The 25,549-nt window shown below is 45.4% G+C and overlaps 1 long non-coding RNA gene across 1 annotated transcript in view; it reads left to right on the top strand.

The window, feature by feature from the left end:
* LOC142016874 (uncharacterized) overlaps positions 1-24,906 on the top strand; it is a 95,499-nt gene extending 70,593 nt beyond the window's left edge. The window contains exons 2-3 of the long non-coding RNA XR_012646403.1: positions 22,408-22,527; positions 23,736-24,906. This is a non-coding gene — a long non-coding RNA (uncharacterized LOC142016874). The remainder of the gene's footprint in view (positions 1-22,407; positions 22,528-23,735) is intronic.
* The last annotated feature ends 643 nt before the right edge of the window (positions 24,907-25,549 follow it).

Below are 25,549 nucleotides of genomic sequence, written 5' to 3'. Positions count from 1 at the left end.
ATAATTTCCCCTGCTCTTGCTATTGTTTTATGTGGTTGATACTGTTTGGCTGTTGCTTCCACCACCCCAGAGGTGGCTGACTTGCTGAGGTGCTGGGAGGGGATGGATCATTTGCTGATTGCTTCTTCTGTTCATTCTCCCTGAAGCACTAGGCACTGGTCACTGTTGGAAGGCAGCCTCCTCTGCTAGATGGACCCTGGGTCTGACTCAATGTGGCTGTTTTTATCTTATGTTATGAAAGAGCTGCTACTGGCTGATCTAACACACCCACCTGTTAGTGGGAGGGGGTAACAGACTCCTCAATCCCACCCTGGCCTTTCTATTCCTAAGGAGGACAAAACACCATGCTGTGTGGGCATAGCTGATGCACAGTTTAAACCCTGTAAAGCTCAGCGGTGCTTGGAGCTGGGCTTCTGTGTTCTCTGTATTATAGGGGCAGGAGCTAGCTGAAATTTGAATCCCACTCCATCTTGGGATTCCCTCTTTCTAAAGTCCAGGGCATTCAGCTGATGAGTTTGGGATGAACCCCATCTCTCCTGTTAATCTGAATGCTCTGGAAACATATGCAACGTTCCCTTTAATCTTTTCCTTCCACATGAGGGATACATTTTGTTATGTGCACCTAGGCATGTGTGAATGTGCACCACCAGTAGAAAGAAAACCGAACTGTAGGTGCTCTGCTAATCAGCTGGGCATTGGACTCCCTCCTGAGCAGCCACACAAGTGCAGAGCTTGCAGGGAACATGGTCCATGGCTTCCTAATGGAAATGGGGCCTGTCTTAGCATCACAGTCATGCCGTTACATGGTTCTTCAGAGCACAGGAATGACCCTCTGTGCCACACATCCCTGGCTAATCCTTTTTGGAAGACAGTGTGAAGATCTTGGCGCCTCACACCTATGCTACCAAGTATTACCAAGAAGCTTTTTGCTGGATTTTACTAGGTTTATATGCTTTTTTTTCAAGTGTGCATGTTTCCAGGGGAGCATTGATACCTTTACAATTCCAAAATGATGCTGTCTTTCACGTAAACACAACTAGTACCAGGTGCTTCACTCCAAACTGGAAAGCCTCCGGCAAACAGCACGAACGATTGGTTACAATTCTTGTCCCTCATGGAGCTGCAAGACTCCGCCAGGTAAATTTCACTGAAAAATGCTGAGCACCTGTTAAACAAACAAACAAACCCCACTGCTCATTTGCATAAGTGGAATGGTGGATCTCCAAAGTGGTGCTTTTTCTGGCCAAACAAATTTACTCTCTGCTCTAGGTGTGCTTATCTGTCTCTCTTGTATTAGTGTTTATTGGTTTTACGGTGCTGCGGCCTGGAGAATTGGAGTGTTTTCTACGTGTGGGTAAGGACAGCTCTGGTTCTTGGGTGCAAATTGAAGGATAAAGGTAGACAGATGACACATGGGTGAATGGATACGTGATGTGCTGGCAGGTACATAAAAAAAAGTTCATCAAGGGTTAATGTTACATGAATCATTAAGCGATGGAAATGTCAGTCTTGCAGGACCTTCAAGATGTCATCTCAGCTGGCTTGCTGTGGGGAGGCAAAACCAAATAAAACTAGACAATGCCAGACAAGTGTTTTTAATTCCAGTGGTAGGGATTCCACAACTCCCTTGGAGACAGGTGAATGGATGGACTGATCTGGGACCTAAAACAGAGTTTAAAAAAAAAACCTCTCTGCATGTAGTTATTTATTTACATTTGAAGGTTTGTTTCCCAGGCTTCTGGCATTAGTGCACAAGCATCTTAGTGAAGGGGCTGATTGGCCCACTTTCTCCTCCTCACCCAGGAAACCCACTTGATTGTTCCCTCCTCCTTCCCCACTTACCTCCAGGATTGTGTCACCTTCCCCCGACAAACCCAGTTTAAAGGCCTCCTCACTAGGTTTGCAAGCCTGCCTGCAAAGATGCTCTTTCCTTTTTTAGTGAGGTGGATCCTGTCTCTTCTCAGCAATCCCTGATCACTAAACAGAATCCCATGGTCAAAGAAAACAAATCCTTCCCTGCTACACCACCTACGCAACCACGCATTTACCTCTGCGATTTGACAATCCCTACGCGGACCCCTTCCTTCAACAGGGTCATCGTTTAAGTGTGCTGACCCTGGCTGGGAGTTCAAACACGACCCCCCTGAGAACAGGTTGCCTGAAGCTTGTCGTCAGAGTTGCCACAAGCGTGGTGCTCTGCTCTCTCCAATGTATCACTCGGCTGCGTGCGTGTGTTCCCTCTGGCTACGTCTACACGTGAAGCCTACATCGAAGTAGCCTATTTCGATGTGGTGACATCGAAATAGGCTATTTCGATGAATAACGTCTACACGTCCTCCAGGGCTGGCAACGTCGATGTTCAACATCGATGTTGCGCAGCACCACATCGAAATAGGCGCAGCGAGGGAACGTCTACACGCCACAGTAGCACACATCGAAATAAGGGTGCCAGGCACAGCTGCAGACAGGGTCACAGGGCGGGCTCAACAGCCAGCCGCTCCCTTAAAGGGCCCCTCCCAGACACACTTGCACTAAACAGCACAAGATCCACAGAGCCGACAACGAGTTGCAGACCCTGTGCATGCAGCATGAATCCCCCGCTGCAGCAGCAGCAGCCAGAAGCCCTGGGCTAAAGGCTGCTGCACACGGTGACCATAGAGCCCCGCACGGGCTGGAGAGACAGCGTCTCTCAACCCCCCAGCTGATGGCTGCCATGGAGGACCCCACAATTTTGACGTTGCGGGTCGCGGATCGTCTACACGGTCCCTACTTCGACGTTGAACGTCGAAGTAGGGCGCTATTCCGATCCCCTCATGAGGTTAGCGACTTCAACGTCTCGCCACCTAACGTCGAAGTTAACTTCGAAATAGCGCCCGACGCGTGTAGCCGTGACGGGTGCTATTTCGAAGTTAGTGCCGCTACTTCGAAGTAGCGTGCACGTGTAGACACAGCCTCTGTGTGCTGCCCCAGCTCTGCAGATAGCCGACACAGCAGACTCGAAGAGAACCCCCAATGACCACAGAGTCTAGTAAGGTGCAAAGGCACATCGGCCAGGTTTATTGCCGTATTGGATACAGTAGTAGTTCCCTGTAGATTTCTTAGTCTAAGTCAGGGCATACTACAAATATGCACCCACGGTCAATGGACTCGGCTCAGTCAGTGGCGGGACTTTCCACTGCCCCCTCGGCCGGACCCAGACCACACCCCAGGAGTACATTCTTATACACAGGTACAAACAATTTACACATCACTCCTGACGTATTTAGGTACACCCTTCTACATAATCAGGTGCCGCCTCTCACCTTGTACATGATGGTTTGAACAAAACAACTCTATCCATCATATTACCCTTCTGCCCCTGTCATTGGGATGGGTCGGCCTGTTCTTTCTTATCTGTGGAATGTTCCAGGGTCGGGTGTTCTGGTACCGTGTTCCTATTTCAATATGCTAGGTAGATATGCTTATGCAACATCAACCCTCTTTTTGCCAACTTCTGTGAGCAATGCATTCCTTTAGCTCACAGCTGCACTTTGCTTTCTATTAGCAAAGTTTTGACCTTTACTTTGGTTCAGGCCTAAGGCCTCATACTAGGCCTGTACTTACTACAAAGCTGATATCCTTAAGAAATCAAAAGCCTGAATGAGGGCGGAAAGAACAATGAGCACAGCCAATCCCGTCATTCCTGAGAAATAACCAAATGCAGCCTCGGAGGATTCTGAATTTACAATATTCGGAAACTAGGCCTGACCTTTTTTGATGAACACCGTAAATTGAAAATGATTAAATGGCGTGCGTTATAGATATCTTTCTTGCCACAGTCACATCAAAAGACTAAAGCATATAAATAGTTATTTATTTCCATTCCATTGTAACAATGACTGAATTGGCAGTGACAGGCCTTTGGAATTGATTTGTAGCCATAACAGACTAATTACAATATTTCAAAATAATTTTTCCCTTCCAAATAGAGCTTATCCAATGCTAATCACAGGGGAAAAAAAAAATTAAAGAAAACCACCCCTCCTGTAATTAGTGTTCCCTGTGTGCTGTGAGCTTGTGCAGCCACTCCAGAGGGATTCCTGTGCCATCCAGCTAATCAGTACAGTGCTCACATCTAGCTTTGTGTTTCTCATAGTGGTGCACATTTGCACATGCCAGGACGCACATGAAAAAATATTCTGCACATAGTTGGAAAAAAATCCATGCATGGATGGAAAAGATTAGAGGGAACGTTGCCTGTAACCTATTTATGATTTGTAACCACGATCATGGGTAGAGCCCCATTCTGTTAGGTGCTACACAGCCACATAAGAGGGATCTTCCTGGCTCCTGGGAAGTACACTCTTATCTTTAAAATGAAAGGTAGCAGTTATTGTTAATCCCATTATACAGAGGTGGGAACTAAAGCATAGAGATTATGGGACTAATTCAAGGTCACAGGAAATCTACGGAAAAACCAGGAATTGAATCCAGTCTGCTGAGATCTTCTCCACCTATTGTTCATGATCATTCAGCCAAGGAGTGATCCCTGAAGATCCAGCTAAGTCCAAAGTTTGGGATGTTAGCTGCAGTGCCCGTAGAATTTGACCCAAGAAGCCCTTTGGGGGAAATAACTTCCAAGGACAATTTTTCTTCTCCAATGGCCACTATGAGCTCTTCCTCAGCAACTGGTCACGCAAGGGAAGCTGCTTCCAGATGGGAGAGATAACTCAATGGCTTGAGTATTGGCCTCCTAAACCCAGGGTTGTGAGCTCAATCTTTGAGAAGGCCATTTAGGGAGTGGGGCAAATAGATATAAGGGATGGTGCTGGGTCCTGCCGGGAAGACAGGGGACTGAACTAGATTACCTCCAGAGGTCCCTTCCAGCTCTAGGAGAGGTGTATCTTTAATTATTTAAAACAAAATAACCACAAACTGTGGCACCTTCCAGATGAAATGTTGTGTATGGGCTTTTGGCTTAGCTTGACTTCCAGAGCTCCACCAAAACCACACAAAGCTAATCTAAGGTCTCCTATACCAAAAGGCAGAGGAGTGAAGAAGGTTTAGCTCTTCTTGTATCCAATATAACATATCTGTATGGCATTGATATAACAGAATGGTAGGCATTGAGAAGAACCTACTGAGACAGGTTAAGAGAATTAACCAAGGTGGCATATGGCCTGATTCTGCAATGGCCTCACCACCTTTAATGAAATTTGGGCCACCTCAGACTTGATAGAAGTCAATAGGAATGGACAGCACTGAGCACCTCACAAGAAGTATTCAGTACCATGTATCCCTTAACCTACAGTGTGCCCTTGGTAAAGCTGAGTTTTGAACCCAAGATGCCTGCCTCTTTGTGCTTGCTTCTAGACACCACCCATCCCCTACTTAAAATACATATTTTGTGGCCAGCTTACTATCATAGTAAGGTCTCACTGTTCCAACTCAGATCAGGATTCTGAAGTACTGGGCATTGTACAGATACACGAAGGTTGAACCTCTCTAATCCAGCACCCTCAGGACTTGACTGGTGCTGGATGAGACAATTCACTAGACTGTGGGAGGTCAATGGGTCAACACTTCCACTGCTTACTGGTTTCTTATAAGACATTTAGGGGGGAAATTAGAGCTAAATACCACCACGGAACACCAAGAGCCAGGACTGGTGGCGGGAAACAAACTTTATGGAACTATGAGAAACTTTGCCATACCCCTGATAAGTGGTCAGTCAGCTCACTAAAATCATGCCAGATTATGGATGTTGCCACACTACAGAGTTCTGGATTAGAGAGTTTCAGGCTGTGCTAAGAAATGGACTCTGCCTTGAAGATCTTATAATCTTAACAAACAAAGGTGCTGGAAGAGGAAACAGAGGAGATACTTGGGTTACCAGCTCTTTGGAACAGGGACTTTTTGTTTGGTATTTATAAAGTGCCTACTACAATGAGATCCTGGTCTGTGATCAGTGTTCCCCACAACTTTTTCCATCCATGTGCAGAATAAAATTTATTATAGGCACCAAGGTAAATGCAGCTGAGCACCACCAATAGCCACACATGTTGCCAGCAGTGAGCACTGTGGGTGCTCTTGAAATTAGTTGTGGGAGTTGCGGGGGAGCTGAATCTTTTCCGGGCAGTCACCCAAATGCTCAGTTTAAAGGGAACACTTTTTATTTGTATTACCATAACTTTCATGAGCCCCAGTCATGGACAAAGTAACCTTGGTTTACCTTATCTGCTGGACCAAACTACCTTCCAAGGTAGTCCCTCTTAGAATTATAGAATCATAGGGCTGGAAGGGACCTCAGGAGGTCATCTAGTCCAGCCCCCTGCTTCAAGCAGGATCAACCCCAACTAAGTCATCCCAGCCAGGAACTTGTCAAGCTGGGACTTAAAAACCTCTAGGGATGGAGACTCCACCACCTCTCTAGGCAACGCATTCCAGTGCTTCACCACCCTCCTGGTGAAGTAGATTTTCCTAATATCCAACCTACACCTCTTATTCCATAACTTCACACCGTTGCTCCTTGTTCTGCCATCTGTCACCACCTCCTCCTCTTCTGCTTCCTTTTCTTCATTACAGCTACTGGCAAGTGACACTTTTAGCTACAAACATGGGCTTGTGACTGAATTGTTTGCAGACAAATGTGCCAGGACTGCATACCAGCATTTGCATGGGGAAACAGTCCCTTCTAGAATAAGCAACTCACAGTAGTTAACTGAGTGTCTTAATCATGCATAAAAACACTCAGCCTAGTGATTTTGTCTTACACTTGTGTTTTTAATGGTTCATTATCAACATTTTGGCATGCTCCCACTATCGGGCAGCACTTGAGTGGAGGGAATCTTATAATTTCTCAGTTAAAGGGGTACTTTAAAAGCTGCTTGAATCAAATTAGACAACATCTCTGCACACTTTTCCAAAATTAAACAAGTTAATACATGGCAGCCACTTGTAGCGCTAACAAAACAAACCAGCAGTCATATAGTACTTTAAAGGCTAACAAAATAATTGTTTAGGTGATGAGCTTTCCTGGGTCAGACCCACTTCAGATCTTGTAGTCCTACAGGGAAAGGACTGTTGCTTTCCAGGACAAGGTCTGTACCTGTTTTAGAGCCTGAAGACACCCTCCCATCCCAGGTTGATGTCGAAATGCAAGCATGTCCGAGCAGCAGCTACGGAAGTGAGGTGTGTAGTCTAGAGAGAGGATCAGATGGTATGGGTGCAAGTGTATGAAAGTGATTTTTTTTTTTTTTGCCTCCTTGTGACTGGCCTGAAGAATAGCTAAGAGCCTTCCTGGATACATCTACTAACTAGGAGAGACGTTGCTCAAGATTTTCAAACAGTTCTCTGACCCATTCCTCCCTGCTCTCTTGCAATGAATTGTAGAAACAATTTCCTGAGAGTGTTGGGTTCCTCATAGTTTATCTCAATTCCAATGATTTAATTAGAATTGTAAATATCTTTTAGCCTTCACTGGGAACCACAGTCCTTCATTCCCCAAATGGGCAGGATGACTCGTCCATTTATCACACACAATGCTCAAGGGAAGACTAACTTGCTCTTTGTACAGTTGAATGACCCTGCTGCCAGGCCCGCCGACCTTGGCAGTGGCAGCTGCTGGAGCTTCCAGTCCCTTTGAAGTGCTGTAGCAGTGCTGCTGTGCCACTGTGGGCAGCTGTTAGGGACTGGCCGGGGGCACTGCCATGGTCTGGGCAGCTCTGAGAGCTGAATGTCCTAAGCCCCATCCCTTCCATCCTTGGCCCCACCCCTCTGGTGCATGGAGCCAGGCCCACCTTCCCTCTCCTGGTGCTGGATTGTAGCTCAGACAAACCTGGTGTCCCTCTCCTTAAAACAGGAGCCCCCTGGCTCTCCTCATTGGAACTGGAGTTGGCTCCTTGTTCTGCAGCTGGCTGTTTTTCTAGCCCATCCTTCTACCTTCAGGCTACACAGGCTCAGCTGGCAGACCTTGCCCCTGCTGCTGTCTTCTTCCTGCTCCCTCAGTGCCTGTCAGTACCCAGCCTACTATGAAGGAGGTGGTGGAATTTATGTCAGCCCCTTTTCCCAACTTACTCCTTATTGGCTGGATCAGAGGGGAGCCCTGTCCTGCCCTCAGCCAGACTCCAAGTCCCAGGCCCCTAGAGATACAGTTACAGGGTTCCTTTGAACTGCTACTTGTTCCAGACATCCCCTTCCTCTCTTTCCACATCACCTCGGGGTTTGTGTGTCACACTGTCCCCAGAGCTCAAAGGGCCATGTCAAATGGCAAAGGAAAGCTGATTTCTAGACAACACTACTTCTAAATGACAAGGTCATCCTTCGCAAGTCCAGATAATTATTGCACTTTCCTGGGACCTGGGCGACCCACCTGGTAATCCCTCTTGTGAACCAGGGAGAATTGGCACAATCATAGAATACTAGAACTGGAAGGGACCTCATGAGGTCATCATGTCCAGTCCTCTGTCCTAATGGCAGGATGAAGCACCATCTAGACCATCCCTGATAGATGTTTGTCTAACCTGTTCTTAAATATCTCCAGTGATGGAGATGATACAACCACCCTAAGCAATTTAATCCAGTAATTATCCCCCGTCAGTTAAGCATTTTTTCGTAATGTCCAGTCTAAACCTTTCCTGCTGCAATTTAAGCCCATTGCTTCTTGTCCTATTTTCAGAGGCTAAGGAAAATAATTTTTTCCTTCCTTCTCCTTGTAAGACCCTTTTAGGTACTGCTAGTATGTCCCTTCTTAGCCTTCTCATTTCCAAGCTAAACAAACCCAGTTCTTTTAGTCATATCTCATAGGTCATATTTTCTAGACCTTTAATAATTTTAGTTGCTCTTCTCCGAAGCTTTTCCAGTTTCTCCACATCGGTTGTTCATACACAGGCCACTTCCTTCAGAAGTGGCATGCTAATACATGGAGAAAAATATGCTAATAAGGCAGGGATGCAAATTCCCTGCACCTCATTAGCATAACATCACGTGATTTGGAGTCCGGAAGACCGTTTTTCTGGCCTCCAAAATGCCGTCTACAAGCACTGCCCTGGCTGGGCGGGGGGCCTTCCAGAAGGAAGTCCTCCTTTCAGAGGCCTCTTATTCCCAAAAAAATTTCAGGAAGAAGGGGCCTCCGGAAGAAGGACTTCCTTCTGGAGGCCCTCCCCCTGGGGTCATGCTTCTACACAACATTTGAGTCTGGGAGAACAGTCTTTCAGACTCCAAATCACAGGATGTTATGCTAATGAGGTGCAGGGAATTTGCATCTGTGCCTCATTAGCATCTTTTGCTACGTGTATTAGCATGCCGCTTCTGAAGGAAGTGGCCTGTGAAGAAACGGCCATCCTTTCTAAAATAAGGTGTCCAGAACTGGAAGTAGCACTCCAACTGAGGCCTCATCAGAGCAGAGTAGAGCGGAAGAATGACTTCTCCTGCCTTGCTCATAACACTCCCGTGAGTACATCGCAGAATCATGTTTGCTTTTGCTGCAACAGCGTCACACTGTTGACTCAAACTCAGCTTGTGGTCCACTTTGACCCCAGATCCTCTTCCTAGGCAGTCACATCCCATTCTGATTGTTCCTCCCTAAGCGGAGTACTTTGCATTTGTCCATATTAAACTTATCCTTTTTACCTCAGACCATTCCTCTAGTTTGTCCAGATTGTTTTGAATTCTTATCCTATCCTTCAAAGCACAGCAACACCACCCAATTTGGCATTTTCCACAGTCTAAGTGAATGCCCCCAACCCCTGGGCTACTGGTTATTCTTGGATGGCTTACTTTCTCATTCTGTTTTTTTCTTCCACAAAACCTTTTAAAAGGTCTGTTTTACTCCAAGGCAGAATGAAAACAGATTTCTGTAACCTCAAAAATGTTTGCAAACCAAAACAGTTGTCGTCCAGCCTGTCCTAGTACAGCAGCTTCTTCTTTCTCTGGGTCCAGAGTCACAACCTGAATGGGAGGTGAGTCTGGGCATGGGCCATGACAGTGTAGCCTGATGGGAGCTGGGGCGGGAGGGCCTTCAAACAAATGAAAAAATCCAGTTTTTAAAGGCCAACCTTGTTAAGCATTGCACTGGTCCAGTTTATCACACAACTACTTGTGTCTTTCAAGAACCTGCCTATGCTTCTGCCTTCAGAGCAGCTTTGCTGAGTTCAGTGGGAGTTACTCAGTTCTTCCAGCAGAAGACTAGCATCCATTGAGCAACATATGGATCAACAGGTTGAATCTTTCATCTGGCACCCTCGGGACCTGACTGATGCCAATGGAGAGAATTTGCCAGACCACAGGAGATCAGTATTGTCTAGGAGCATTACCAACACTTCCACTGCTTACTGTGCTCTTACAAGACTTTCAGGGGTGAATTAGAGCTTAATTACAGCACAGAACAGAGACCCAGGACTGGTGGCTTTAAACAAAATTTAAGGGACCACAGAAAACTTGGCTACACCCATGACAAGCGGTTATCTGGCTAAGTAAAATCATGTTGGATTATATATGTTGCCAGACAAGAGTGTTCCAGATTAGAGTTTCAACCAGTACTTGCCAACTAACTAAACAAATGGCAAGACATTCAGTTCATGGTTAGTCAGGGGTCTGCAATGCTGGATGCCTAAGCAAACATTATCATGAAATGCAAATCAGTATCAGTTTCAAATGAACTATCTACAAAGGAGACCAATTTTAGCATAGTGAATACTTCCTGACAGCAGGGCCATTCTTACCCATAGGAAGAATATGCAGTTGCGTAGGGCACTCCAACATTTGGGGCAGCAGTGGGCCTTAATGTCCATTCACCAACCCCTTCCTATTCCTGTGGAGGATCCAGATAACAGAAGTGAAAAAGCCAGCCAGATCTTTTAGCAGACACTGAGCCTGTGAAAGCCATTCCAGTGGTAATGAAGGCATTTAACAAGCATTTACCAACCCTGGTAAATACCGTCAGTCCCTGAATTTACTGTATTGGTTGACAGTAGCTTAGTTTAAAATTTACTTTACAATTATTTCATTTGTGTGTTGCTTAGGAGCATAAATCACATCTGTTATGGCTCCTTCCCCACTTTAGCAAGATAAATGCAGAAGTGGGGGCCAGCAAAATTATCTTCAAAACCTTATTTACCAGGTTTTGATATAAACTTCCCCCAAAAATCCTAAAAACCTTAGATTTTGGGGATAAAATTTGCTGCCACCACCCAAGTAATAATAAGGAAACCAGGGAGAGACTACTTGGGAAATTTCAGCCCCAAAAGTAAAAACCAGGACACAAACATTAACCAATACCAGGTTAATAAAAAGAAAAAAAACTTGTATTATTACAACAATATTTATGTTGCAAGCTTTATGACTAGATGGAAGAGTTACAAAGTAAAACACATGGGGAGTTTTCACCACGGGCCTAGAACTTAGTTACAAGGAGAGTAAAAGAACATTTTTAAGAAGTGCACAGACATTAGATCCCACTTCCCAAACCATAAAACAATAAAGCCTAATGGATTTATTTAAACTTTACCCTACTTACAGAAGATTGGAGGGCCTGTTCTTGGAGGGAGATATTCTGTCTCTCTCTCCCTCATGGCTGGAAAGAAGATGACAACAGAAAACAGGCTGCTGGCTAACCCTCATGATCATAATAACATCTCTAAAAAAACATCATATCCCCATCCCCGGCTGCTGTCAGGCACAGGAGGACCAGCTTAATAGTACTTTGTATAAATTCTAAGGATATCCCTGCCTGCCTGATCAATATTTTAGCCAATGGTAGTTCCCTAAGAGAAGTGGTTGAGGTTTCATCCCTTTGAATATTTAAACCAGGGCTAAACCAACACACTAGCCAAGGGCCAAGAGGGAAAAATACTGCCTTGGCAGTCAGTGGCAGTAGTTGACTTAATGAGACTTAGGGCTTGTCTACATGTTGTGGAAGATCAGCCTGGTCAGGATTGGTTGATCTTCTGGAGTTCAATTTCACATGTCTGGTGGAGATGCACAAAATTGAACTATCAGGGGTTGACAGTTGACCCTTGTACTTCAATATCAGAAGGAATAAGGGAGGTCGACAGGAGAGTCTCTCATGTTGACCTCCCTTGGTGAAGACAGCCAGACAAGTGGATTGCAGATAAGTCAATTCTAGCTATGCAATTGGCTCGAATTGTGTATCTGCAATCGACTCACATGCCTAGTGTAGACGAAGTCTAAATCGCCACATTCTATGACTACTTAGACAAAAAAGAAAGTCTGTGCTTAAGACCCCACCAAAAAGAAATGATTGGAACATCTCTAAGGCATCTGTCAGGTAACATACCCATTGATATCAGCACAAAAAAAATCAGACAAAGGAAAGTTCTATTATGTCTTGTTATCCTGTCAAGCTAATCCCTGCAAGTAGTCTTTATACATAACTGTCTTATTCAGATACTTGGCTGTAATCCATCAGACACTTCTCATCCATTAAATATAATTATATGCTTTGTTGGAATAACCAGATGTTTAGTGATGAGATGAGCAGATGTCTGTGCTTCATACCGGAAGGTTATAAACCTATTTACTCTGGCAATAAATGACAAGTATTTAAAATGCTGGAAGAAGGGAGCACTTGTTGCTTTTTCTCACTTTTTTTGGTAAACTGTTAAATAATTCTTTGCTTTCCAGGTCAGTGGGAGAAAGGCATAAACTTTGCCATGGGTGTGTTTGATATAGGGTGTACGCAAGACCTGGCTGATCCTTTGTAATGAATTGAATGATGATTTTCCTTTGCATAACTTTTTAACAATAGGTACAATTAGCCACTGGAACCATTCTGCCTGAGGCTGTAATGGAGCTTTCATCACTGCCATTTGTGTGTGTGGGGGGGGCAGGGGAGAGTTATAACTGAAATTGGAATTACTTTGGGAAGCTCTGTGTGGCTTTTGTGGTAGAGCATCAACCAGGAGAACCATAGTGGTGACTTCTGGCCTTAGACTCCATGGACTGCATATATGTATTGTATCTTCCAGTGAATTTGTTTTTAAAGACATGGGGCTGATATAAGTGCCTCCTGCTTTAGTAGAACTGTCAGAGCTATACCCATTTACACCATGAGGATCTGTCTCATGCACTCAAAACAGCCATATGAAATATGAAATTCAGCTTTTGCAAGTCTCACCTTCCATTATTTTCTTCATGTAGGTTCTCACCCGCACCAAGACTTTTAATCCAGCCCGCAGCTGGCCCTGTGGGATGGTGGGAGGGAAGAGATCTTTTGGTGCTACCCTCACCCCCAGCAAAAACTCTCAGCACCTTTTGGCTGGTTTCATACACTGCCCTCCCCCCAGCAAAATCTCTCAGTTCCTATTGGTTGGAAAAAGAGGAGCAGAAGCTGAGCTGTATTTTGGGAGGGTGGGGTAATGCAGCAGAGTTTCTCAGCACCCATTGGCCAGGTTGTCAAGCTCCCAGGGGTTGGTTTCTGGCAGCTGGCAGGCAGGGAAGGCTGTCTAAGAGTGCTGCTGGCAAGGAGATGCTCAGGTAAGCTCCCCCTGGCCAGAATCTATTTCTGGCACTGCACCCCAGCTCCCTTTCAGACAGTGCATCCACTCCTGCACCCCTCCCCCAGCCAGAATCTTCCCCTGCAACATAACCCCCTTCCAGGCCCTACACCCCAACCTCCTGCCCCAGATCACCACCCAAACCCTCTGCACCCTCCTCCCTTCTACCCCAGCTTGTAACTCCCTCACAGATCTTGCATGCGCTCCTATATCCCTGCCCCAGGTCAAATCCTCCCTTGCCTCCATCCCCCTTTACCCTAATACCCCACCCCAAGTCACAACCCCTCCTGCATCCAAACTCCCTCTCAGACCTTACACCTAATTCTGCACCCCAGCTCCCTACCTCGAGCTCCCTTCAGCCCCCAGCCTCCATCCCAGACTCCACATCCCCTCCATAGAAAAAGTGCAACCCTTGACCACTTACAAAAATCTTGGAAAACCCCTCCCCCCATCAAAAACTATTGCCCAGCCATGCTCTAAAAGGTTAGAGCAGCAGCATGAATCAGTTGCAACCTGCTGCATTGTTCCCCCAATCCAGCAGAGCACATAAGTGTTTTTGCTTTCAAATATAAGCACTTATGCATATAAAGAGTTTCACTGAAGTCATTCCTGTGGGACTAGTGACAGACATGCCGTTGTTAAGCATGAGAGTTAGCTGATAGCTAGTTTAAGGCCACATATAAATATATGCTCATAGATATATGTGGTGTCCAAGACCTGGATGATCCTTTGTAATGAATTTAATGATGATTTTCCATTGCGTAACTTTTTAACAAAAGGGACAGTTAGCCACTGGAACAATTCTGCCAGAGGTTGTTCTTTTTTGGTTTGTGCCTCAGGGCTGTGGCAGCAGAAGCAGCCAGAGCTGCATCCCCCTTTGAAACACCACTGTGCCACCACTCCTCCTGCAGCTCTGAGGGGGCTGACTGTCCTAAGCCCTGCCCTTTCTGCCCTTCTGGGGCAAGGAGCCGGGATCTCCTCACACCTTACCCTGGGCCTGTGGCAGGTGTCAACCCTGGTGGGTGGAGCTACACCAATGTATGGCACGTAATATAGATGAGTCCCAAACAACTGCTGTCATTGAATAATTATCTGACCCAGGCAGCTGTCTGACTCCCCCATTATTTCCTTCAGCTGTGAAAGTCTAAATGAACTAATTGAAACAAAAGCTTAAAATAAATGCCAATAGCATCTGTTAAAATTAAACAAACTTCTTCCAGTTCTAAGTCTCTAAACCTTTTTTGAGCAGTGGCAGCCAGCACATAATTCCACATTGTCTGAAATGTTAAAAATATTGAACCAATGATTACCCAGGTAGATGGAGAGCAACGGAGACAGTAGGTGGTCCCAGAGTTTGCTAATGCAAGTCCTCGTTTTAATAAGATAAAGCCTTTCACATGTCTAGTTGTTATTGACAAAGATTTTCCACTTTGCCTGGATGTGAGCTCTGTAAATTGTCTGGCTTAATTTTCCCACTAAAGAGCATCACTAATTTCAATGTACATAATATCAATGTAGCAGCAAAAGAGCATGGGGATAAATTAATTCATGACTCTTGCTGCTCAATATCAGTCTTTGGCTTTTAGCAGGACTATCTGGGAATCTTTGCAGGCACAGGCACCTTTGTTCTATGCTTTTTTTTTTTTTTTAAATTTCTTAGTCCATTGTTTGATAAACAATGGCATAGGACTCCCATTCAGGAGAACTGGAGTCAGTTTCTGGCTGTGCCATAGATTTCATACCGGATCTTGGTCAAGTAACTTAATGTCTGGGGACCTCTGATCCTCATCTGTACAATACAGACATTAACATATCTCTTCCACCCGTTGTGTGTCCTGACTTTTCAGAGGACAACCTCCTGGAGCGGGAAGAAAATACCATCCCTACCATGTGTCCAAAAGTCACTGTATTTTAATGGAATCCAGAGTTTGTATAGCAGGGAGTGAGTGGGGATGAGGAAGAGAAAATAAAAGGTTACCTGTCATTAATAGGACCGGTTAATGAAGCAAATATCAAAGGTGGGGAAATTGTCCTGGTAATGCATAAGATAGTTGAGATCTGTTAAGGCCTAGGTTAAATGAATCAAATTGTGCGTGTGTGTGTGTGCGTGCAGGCACAAGCATATAGGTGGCCGCGGGAGGAAGGGTGTTCTCTTTCTGGATGTTGAGGGCTCTCTCAGTGGTTTGAGCACTGGCCTGCTAAAACCCAGGGCTGTAAGTTTAATTCTTGAGGGAGCTGTTTTGGGATCTGGGGCAAATGGATTAAAAAAGTCTGCTAGGCATGATAGGCTGTACTGTGAGGGCAGGGGATTGGACTTGATGACCTCTGACGGTCCCTTCCAGTTCTATGGGATAGGGTAGGAAATGTTTAGGGGTCATTCTTTTTCAGGTTCCATTCTGCAGCCAGTGGAGCTAACACATATTATTAAAAATGAATGCTGGGATTCTCAAGTACTGTTGCAGGTCTGAGATTTCATTAACAGCAGAGGTCAGGGAACAAACTGAAGTAGAATGAATTTACCTGAAGATTAGTCAACAATTAACACAGCACAATTCAGAACACAGAAGAGAAAAGATTTTATGTATTGCACAACCATTCTGAAGTCAGGAGAAGTGATTGTCATTTGTTTCATTCCAAACTAATGCCCTGAAACTTTTGCCTTTTATGCTATTTCGGACATTCCTTTCCCATGACTGATGTTACTTTGGCTTTTAGCCCACATCTCAATTTACCTAGTCAATAAGCTAAACACCTCTGCAGCTGACCAATTACTACCGAAGCCACCTGTGACAACAAGCGATTCTTATTGGCTGAAACATCAGTTAATGGTTCATTGTTTTATAAATTGCAGAGCATATCTGCGAAAACAAACTTCCATAATCAATCTCCAGTGGTTCCTAATGGACATCTGGAAGCCATTATTATGGATCAGCAAGGTCAGAGCAAGGGATTACATGCATTCTCCTTTTCCCTTACATACATGCCATCACCCACTGAGGTTCAACCAAAGTTCAGAGAACAAAAAAAGGTGTGGTTTATGCACAAGAAGGGATTTGGTAGGGGTGTATTTGCAGGACTGACTGCTAGATACCTGGACTAGATGACAAGGAGATGGAAAAAGTTAAATTACTCTCTTCACTCCTGAAATTTCTGACACTGGCCACTGCCGGAAGACAGGACACTGGACTAAATGAACTAGTGGGACCTTTGATCTGACCAAGCAGAGCTGTCTCTTGTGGGGTGGGTGCATCAATTTGACCACATTGGGCCCCATGCTAGAGGGTGGCATAAATCAGCACCTTTCCCTCCCTCCCAGCACCTACCACCTGCTGCAGATCAGCCGTTGTGTCCTCAGGCGGTGCTGGGGGGAAGGAAGAGGAGTGAGGGAGTGGCATGCTCAGGGGAGGAGGTGGAACTGAGAAGGCTGTGGTGGGAAAAAGTATTGAAGTGGTTGGCACAGGGGGAAGGCATGGAGAGGAGAATCCACTGAGATTAGAAACACAGGCTGGTATTTCCCAGACCCTTCCCACACCAGGATGGCCCTGTACCCTAGTATGATTGTAGCTAGCTGGATGTCCTCTTACCATGGGTGTGGCCAAGTTTCCCTTAGTCTTATAAAGTTTATTTCCAGCCACCAGTCCTGGCTCTCAGTGTTCTGTGATGCTGTTTACCTCTAATTTATCCCTAAATGTTTTCTAAGAGCCCAGTAAGCAGCAGAAGTGTTGAAAATGCTGCTAGACATTGACTCCCATGGTTTAGCAAATTCCCTGGTTCAGCACCAGTCAGGTCCCAAGGGTGCCGGACTAGAGAGGTTCCAGTTGAAACAGTAATAACCTTGTTCCGGAGCCGCAGGTTGCGGACCCCTGATCAAGGTGAAAGTTCTCAAAATATGCACATTGGTCCAAAGAATATGTGCTTTTGCTATCTGGGTGCAAAGTCCCAGACAGGTGCTTTCTAGCTTTGCCTTTGCTTGACATACAGGGTGTGGCCTCTAAGTTCCTTGCTTCATAGGGAAACTACTTTAATATAAGCCTGTTGTAACCTATTCTAATGAATATGTAATCAAACCATAAGGAAATAAGAAATCAATAAGAAACTATAGCTATAGGCAAGCGAGCAAGTTAGCCCTTTAGGCTCCAACTGTACATTGCAAGACTTGCAATAAAACCGTGGGAGCTGGGAAGCTTGCGACTGTCCCTCACTATGGTCTGTGGAGTGCTAAGCACAACAGAGACATGACCTCCATTGAGACCTCTAGGAGCCAGTATCATCACAGTAATTGGAAATCACAGTGGTCCGTCTTATGTAGTGGGCCAAATTCATCCCTGGCCTAACTTAATTCGCCTCCCCCCAGATGGAACCACTGCCTCCCCCTGCCCCACAGGTGGGCAAGTTTACAGCAATGAAGTTTCTTTCAATGTTGTAATAGGAGTGGGGTGAATGATCAATTAGCAGTCATACATCCTGTGTGCCTGCACAGGAAGGACAGTACTCATTATTTCCACACCCATTGATGTAACTATGATAAACGGCTCTCGTGGTTTGTAAACAATGCTTTGCATCCAATTATTTTCACCTTTCTTTGATTGTTAATATTCTACCCATTGGGACAACAGATGGGTGTGTGTACAAGTGCTAGCACCATCAATAAGCCCTGCTGAAGGCCTTACCCTGACATCACCACGCTAAACCCAGCCCCCACCCACTGACAAACACCTGCCCTCCATTGACCCAAAACTGCCGAAAGACAGGAAGCAAATAGCAGCCTGCCCCAAATGCAATCAAAAAGCTGTTTGTGTGTGTGTGGGGTGGGGGGAATCCCACCACCCCACACCCCAGGGAAAAAACCTCAGCTCTGCTTCCCCTGGATTTCACACACTTGCAAGTGCCTTAATGGAACAGGGAGCCTCTAACTGGCTGTATCCCAATGTTGTACAATGATAGGAAACATTTGACTTTCTGGAATAATTTATTCCATCAAACACATACACCAATGTGCCCCCAATGGACACCATAGGAACTCACTGGCCTGGGTAATTGTATGTATGTGGTTGGAATCAGTTATTCCAAATGCAATGGAAGTTCTGCGTTTTTTTTTTTGTTTGTTTTTATAAAGGTGCCTTGAGTGATTTAAGCCTACCTATTGCAGTGGGATTCATGATTACCATTAGCATGCTTTTTTTTTCATTAGGAATCAGACTGACACCATTTTAATCACATATCACACGTGTCTGAACAGCCAATGTAAAGCAGAAAAGGGATTTGCATAATGAATGACTTGTCCTCTTCTAATTGCTGGTCACATAATCCTGTAGCTGGATAATATCTGACAAGCATATGGCACCATTGAGGGTTCTGGATTACTTTAATGAGGCCAATCAAAAGGTCAAATCTTTTTGACTGATTTCCAAGGTACTACTTACGACTTGCTCATTTCCAGTTGGTCCTGCATGCACATCAAGCCAATGTGTGTCCCAGAGTCGGATTTTGTTTAAACTAGCCAGAGGATTTGCTGTAAAGAAGAGAGCTCACTTTCAGAAAGGCAAGCACATAATACTGACTCTTGTTAATGAGCAGTGCAAACATTAATGACTATTGAGCTATGAACAAAATTCATTAAGTAAAGAGCTGCTGTACCATCCAGTCTAAGACTTCACAGAAGCCGAATGCCTAATTTGTTTGTTTGGCAACTATATGCCATCTGAACTCTATGCAGTTAGTGTGTAACAGGATGTGGTCACAGAAGAACACTGGGGATTGTTCCCTGGTGTGCTGATATTTGACTTCCTGCTCCCCATCACTCTGTCTTAATGGTCCGGATCTTCACATCTCTCCCAGACAAGACGCAGAGTTGAGGTGTCTGTCCCCATGCAAAGCAATCCAGACACTGGTCTCCCTTATATTTTTGGGGTGTGTAACAGGACATGGCTCACCAACACAGCACCTCCTGGGCAGGGCGGGGGTGCGCTCAGGGAATCGGCTTATTTCAGCCTTTGGAGCATCTCCTTCAGGCTGCTGTATTGCCTGCTGGTACCTGGCTGTTCTTCACCTAGTTTCAGGACCCACATCCCTCACTGTCCTGCCCCAGTGCCTCACACACTAGGGTCCTCCCGCTCAGGGAACCCCCAAGCTCCCCACACCTACCTTTTCTCAGTGACCCTCTGCCAGTCATCTGGCCCCTTACCTCAGGAGGGAACTGCAGTCTGAAAGGGACACTCCTCAATGGCAAGGGGTTGGACTTGCTGTCTTCTCCTGTCCTGGCTGCCTCCCTGGAGCCCTGGTACTCTCATGCCTTGTCTCAGGCCCTGCAGCCTGGGGCTTGTGGGGTCAGAACTCCCCTGACTCACCCTGCCTTTCCCCAGCACTGTTCTATCCATGGTACCCCACTCTAGCTGGCAGCTAGGTCCCTTTCCCTCCAGGGATGGGAAAACAGTCGCCTCACCCTTCTCAGACATCTCTTTTATACAGCTCTCCTGGGCTCTGATTGGCTGCCGCAAGCCTTACCCTGATTGGATCCCAGGACGGCCCTCTCCCAAGGCTGTTTTTAACCCTTTTTATTCTGGAGTGGGGCAACTGCCTCATTACAGTTTGGTTGTATCTTTTCCTTTTCCTTTAACTGTAAGCCTAGAGCACATGCATGTGAATTAAACAGGAATTTTCACGTTCCATTTATAGGTAAGGTTGGATCCAGTCAGTACTTTCACTGAAAACTCAGGATGCTAAAGAAATAATTGTTGATCCTCCAGTTACCAACACTCATCTATCTGAGTTCAGAAGGATTATCCCAACATAGCATTAGAGGGTATCAGGACACTAAAGGTGACCTCTTATCAATATGATATAAAACCATCCCATAGCAGGGAAATCTAGGACCTAGCTCTGCCCCCTCTCATCACACAGGATTGTAGTGGTACTGTACTCTGTAAGCTGTCCCATGATGCACTGAGAGAGGCTGTTCTTGTGGTATGTCCGGCTCAGCTGGAAGCAGAAGCTAGTGAAATTTCACCCCCATCAAGGAGTAGATCCCCATTATGTTGGGAGCTATCCCCATACCAAAAGGTTGGGTCCTATCCAAATCAAAGTCAGGAGTCATGCTGGGGTCCCAGGAGGTGTGTTAGTATCGAGTAACATCTCCATTACCATCAGAAATCTGGTTGCAGAACTGTCCCTCCAAATTTTATAAAGTCTGAAAATTATTCCCCCAAAGCCTTGATGTTGCCATTGCCCAGAACAGGCAGAGCCCAGCCCTATTGCTCTGTGCCATCGCTATAGTTGAAGGAGGTAAAGATGAAGACCATCCACTGGACACAAATCCCAACCAGAAGTTTCATTAACTCTCTATCACTGCATTGTTTGCTTCCTATGAGAACTCTTCTTTATTCAAGAAAGATGCTGTCACTCTGCATCCATCCATTCCCAAAGCCTTCTGCTAGGGCAAAAAGGACACTCTGCCAGTGGTGGGAAAAGTATCCAAAAAGTTACCTGAGTAAAAGTGCAGCTGCTTTCACTTCTGTGTGTGTTTGTGCATGTGTGTATATCTGTGCAGCTGCACATTTACTCCCTGGTAATTTCTGAGTACTTTTTCTACCTCTGATCTCTGCTCTCGTCTTCAATTAGCATTAGAGGCCCTTTACAATTAAGATGATGCAATTTATCAAATCAATCAGGATTAGGGTGGGGGGTTTTAATGATATGCAAATACCGCAATTAATCTCTTCCTTTCCGTTCTTTATCCCCTCTGCCCAATAGACTGTGGTCTATTTCATAATTATCAATAATTATCCAACTCAAGAGCTTCTCTCTCTACAGTGCATAAGCGTAAGAGATGCTTCGGTACTGACGCCAGCATTGCTGGCTTGACTGTAAAGCAGAAGCTCTCAGATATGTTGGGATGGGGGCAGGACACAGGGCTACTGCAGCAGTGGGGGAAACAACTCAATAAGGGAGAAAAGGGCCAACACCCTGGCTGATGAGAGGTGGATGGCTGCAGCACAGTCAGGAGTCACTGACTCCTCTCAGAGGCCTGGTGAAGGCTTGTGGCCGGCCTTCTAAAAGCTGCCCCAGTGAACGGGCAGCGGGAGAGACAGAGGTACACTACTAGTTGCTGTGAGATATGGAGGAGGGAGCCCAGCGGGAGTCACTGGACTCCTGCCTCAGAAAACAGCTGTTAGCGTGACACCTGGTGAAGGGAGAGGCCTGGTGGCCCCAAAGACTGGCAGAGGCAAGAGGGGCCTTGCCATGATATTTAAGGCTAGATTCTGGGCATCATGCTCTTAACAGTGTATGGACTTGCCTGGAGCTGCATTTCCATTTATTTTACTTGCTAACTCTTGATAATTTCCCATCTGTGCACACATGCACATACAGAAAATGGGATTCCTAATAGATTATTCGCCTTTCTCTCATAAGCTCTTAGAACAAACTACCATAACATTTGTCAGGCACAAATCTGGCAGTGACTGAGGCACAGGTTTTATTATGCATTCTAAAGAGTCCCACTAGAAACCATCTAAAAATAACAAAATCTGGAGCCAGATCCTTAACTTGTGCCAGTTGGTGTTGCTCCATGTATTTTAATATCTATGCCGATGGAGGATCTTTGCCTTTTGTCATTAACCTGTTGTGGGGGAAATGGAGGTAGAATATGCAGTGGGATCAATATTAGTTCTGTGCTTTCCAAGTGCTCAATATTCAGTATGGATCACTGCCATAGATAGGGTTCTCCATCTCCACTTGGGTAGGGAATTTTGACCCCCATCTTCAGAGCATGGAGTGTGGAAAGAAGTATGGGCAAAAGATGCAGGCCAGAAATAGGTTTTAGGGTAAGAATGAAATAATTCCCCCTTACAATGTTAGTTGTGTGTCTTCAGCTGGGCATCTTGGATTACACATTTTTCATCTTCTCATTTTCCAGGTCACCCTCTTCACTCATTCGTGCTGTAGCAACCCACAATAAAAACACAACAGAGACAAAAAAGCAATGTACTAGCCAGACACAGAAGCTCGCGGAAGATTCACTATGAGCCAAACCACGGTAAGGTTGTTCCATTTCTTGCAAGACTCCAGTGTGGACACCTGATAGATCCAGACTGTAAAGGCAATTTAATGGTACCTCTATCTACCATCTCCCTCAAGGTTTGCAGTGAGCATCACTTAGCTGGTCCTGTTTGTGAACATGATAACAGTTACTTGCTGAGCTAGGTCTAAAACAGGATTACCGTGATGACTCCATAGACACCTGGGAGCAGGGGACTCCATTCCTTCCCTCTCCTCTGTGTCTGTAAGAACACGGGAAGACAAGCCCAGAAAATATTTGATATATTGAATAAGCAGAATGTTCTCCATTTAGGGAATGTTGTCCATGAGGAGTTATGAGCCCTACTTTAAAAACAATCATTTCACTGGGAAAGTGATGAAGCACTGGGATGGGTTACCTAGAGAGGTGCTGGAATCTCTATCCCAAGTGGTTTTTAAGTCTTGCTTTGACAGAGCCGCAACTGGGATGAGTTAGGTGGGATTGGTGGTCCTACTTTTTGCAGGGGATTGGACTGGAAGACCTTCTGAGGTCTCTTCCAACCTTACGATTCTATGAATGTAAGTCTGGGAAACAGGGTTTCTTATGTAAATACAAAACAAGTTTGTTTGCTGTGGACTGTCTCCAGGATCATTCTAATCTAGATATATGCAACTTGATTTATAACACCAGCCCTTGTTCTAGGATTATCACCACAGTCCAGGAGATTCTCCTGAAAAGGTAGTTGCATCTCTTGGGTGGCTCCCCTTGATAAACGAACAATATGTTAATATATTGCTATTAGAGCTAGCCCTGGATCAAATGCAAGGCTGTGAGCACTCTGGCATGCTGGGTGTTTGGTTTCAGGGGTACATTTTGCCACTCTTTATAGAAGTGGAACCCATATGATTTCTTACTACAGAGAATGGGACAGCTGAGGAGTAAGGATTGAGTAAACAATGAGTAATGGCTTTGGGATTTGCCTCTGGGACAGCTCAAGTACTTGAATGAATAGCAAGTGGAAAAATACTATTATTACAACAAATAAGTAAGTGATTATGTTCCCTAAAAAGGAATCTATTTAATGCTTCCTTTAATCTCTTTCTTTCCCTTCAATAATTATCCTCTTCATTGAGTCAAACATGACAAAAAACTGTTGCCCTGCTGTGAAGCAGCTCTGATTTCCAAATCATGCCAGGGAGATAAAATTGCTTTATTTTCATTTCCAGGGGTTCTAGAGGATGGGGCAGAGATGTCTGAGGCCAGAAGTGGGATTCAGCAACAATCTCATGGCCTGAATACCATCACTGCTGGGCGTTCAGCTGAACAGCATGACGGGTGTCTCACTGCTTAAAGAGCAGCTAACTGTTCAGAGTTTACCAGCACATTATGGTTATGAGCAGTGCTGCTTACCCAAGTGGTATTTTCTCCACGTCTTTGCATTTTGTTCTTTCTAAGACTATTTCCTGATGCCAGAAATATAGACTCCAGCCCCATATTCTGAGCTGTGCATTACAGTCGCCTTTCAACACAAGGGGACTATAACACGACTCATCTCCAGAGTGAAACTAGGTTCTCTACCATCCCTCCTGTATCATGTCCTAACCCACATCCTGTGGTCCACTACTTGTTTTTTTATTTTTATGGGTTCAGTCCTTTTTGGGCTGCACTCTGGTGGACTTTAACTTAAATATCACATAAATCACTTAAATATCACTTCCTTGGCTTTCCATTATGCCAGAGGTGATGGGCAATTCTATTATTTTCCTTAAGATCACGCATGTAGTGCAAGACCAAGAAGAAAAACACTCTTGTAAACCAACCACTGCAACAACAATTGTACCAGTTTGCACATGAGCATCTTTTGCTGATTTTAGGGCAGATTTTAATTTTAAATGTGGATCAGCAATGAAACCATCTTTGCCTAGGTTGTGTCCAGTCAGTAACTTCTGTTCAACCATTTCATGACTTTTACAAGCAGAGTGTTTCGTGTTCATCTCCTCCTCTTTGCAAAACTTGCCTATGATTTCATTGTCACTTGAGAGTCTAGGGTGAAACCTATGCACTGTGACTCTGACTCAGCAAGATGCATGAGCCTGTATTAACTAAGCAAGTGAGACAACAGTGCTATTCAGTTCTTGAAAGGAGGTACATACTAAAGTTCTTGCTGAGCCAGGGCTCATAGCTTTTCATCTTTTAAATCTTTAAGTAGAAACTCTGGAGAATCATTCTATGGCTTTCTGATTGTACGGTAGCAAAATGAAGAGGCGAGTGTGTAACAGGTCCAAGTTATGATCTCGTGGGGTGCTACAAGAATCCTAGGGGTGCAGCAAAGTGACCTATAAGCTGCGTCTACACGTGCACGCTACTTCGAAGTAGCGGCACCAACTTCGACGTTAGGCGGCGAGACGTCGAAGTCGCTAACCTCATGAGGAGATAGGAATAGCGCCCTACTTCGACGTTCAACGTCGAAGTAGGGACCGTGTAGACGATCCGCGTCCCGCAACGTCGAAATTGCTGGGTCCTCCATGGCGGCCATCAGCTGGGGGGTTGAGAGATGCTCTCTCTCCAGCCCCTGCGGGGCTCTATGGTCACCGTGGGCAGCAGCCCTTAGCCCAGGGCTTCTGGCTGCTTCTGCGGCAGCTGGGGATCTATGCTGCAGGCACAGGGTCTGCAACCAGTTGTCAGCTCTGTGTATCTTGTGTTGTTTAGTGCAACTGTGTCTGGGAGGGGCCCTTTAAGGGAGCGGCTTGCTGTTGAGTCCGCCCTGTGACCCTGTCTGCAGCTGTGCCTGGCATCCCTATTTCGATGTGTGCTACTTTGACGTGTAGACGTTCCCTCGCTGCGCCTATTTCGATGTTGGGCTGAGCAACGTCGAAGTTGAACATCGACGTTGCTGGCCCTGGAGGACGTGTAGGCGTTATTCATCGAAATAGACTATTTCGATGTCGCAACATCAAAATAAGCTATTTCGATGTTGGCTGCACGTGTAGACGTAGCCATAAAGTGTCTTGATTTTAAATGAAATAACTTTGATGGAATA

The sequence above is a fragment of the Carettochelys insculpta genome, chromosome 8 (genome assembly GCF_033958435.1).
Source record: "Carettochelys insculpta isolate YL-2023 chromosome 8, ASM3395843v1, whole genome shotgun sequence".
Lineage (NCBI taxonomy): Eukaryota > Metazoa > Chordata > Testudines > Carettochelyidae > Carettochelys > Carettochelys insculpta.
Note: the sequence above shows the minus strand (reverse complement) of the source record. Positions and strands in the feature narration are given on the sequence as shown.